This window comes from Spinacia oleracea, chromosome 2, assembly GCF_020520425.1.
Source record: "Spinacia oleracea cultivar Varoflay chromosome 2, BTI_SOV_V1, whole genome shotgun sequence".
In the NCBI taxonomy this organism is placed as follows: Eukaryota; Viridiplantae; Streptophyta; class Magnoliopsida; order Caryophyllales; family Amaranthaceae; genus Spinacia; species Spinacia oleracea.
In genome coordinates, this window is record NC_079488.1 from 56,149,538 (window position 1) to 56,150,073 (window position 536).

Genomic DNA, 536 nt, shown 5'->3' on the forward strand with positions numbered 1-536 from the left:
GAATTTAAATCATGCTTACCACCCCTGTTAGATAGACCTCTAGGATTTCCATACTGGGCATTGTGAATGGCTATCTCCTCAATCACCTCCATAGCTCTAGGCACCTCAAGTTGCATGAACCACCCACTTGCAGCTGAATCCAACAAACATCTAGACTCATTGCCCAAACCATTATAAAACTGCTAGATCAAGAACCAATCTTCCAAACCATGGTGCGGGCACTCTCTTTGCAAATCCTTGAATCTCTCCCAAACCTCGAACAGACTCTCATCCGCTTGTTGTGAGATACCTAATATCTGACCCCTCAGACGAGCCGTTTTCTCAGGTGGAAAATATTTAACATAAAAAGCAAGAGCCAAGGATTCCCAATTATTGATTTTCAAAGCCGCCCGATTCAGCCCATTAATCCACAATTTAGCTTTCCCACTCAAGGAGAACGGGAAAAGTATCTCCATAGTCTGCTCCAGAGTCAATCCCTTTTGCTTGATGGTGGAACAATATTGAATAAAGGACTGAATGTGAAGATTCGGATCTTC

At 43.1% G+C, this 536-nt stretch overlaps 1 non-coding gene across 1 annotated transcript; it reads left to right on the forward strand.

The window, feature by feature from the left end:
- Nucleotides 1–204: 204 nt before the first annotated feature.
- On the forward strand, nucleotides 205–311 carry LOC130468249 (small nucleolar RNA R71). Its single transcript, XR_008928667.1, has one exon. It is a non-coding gene; the product is annotated as a small nucleolar RNA R71 (small nucleolar RNA).
- The last annotated feature ends 225 nt before the right edge of the window (nucleotides 312–536 follow it).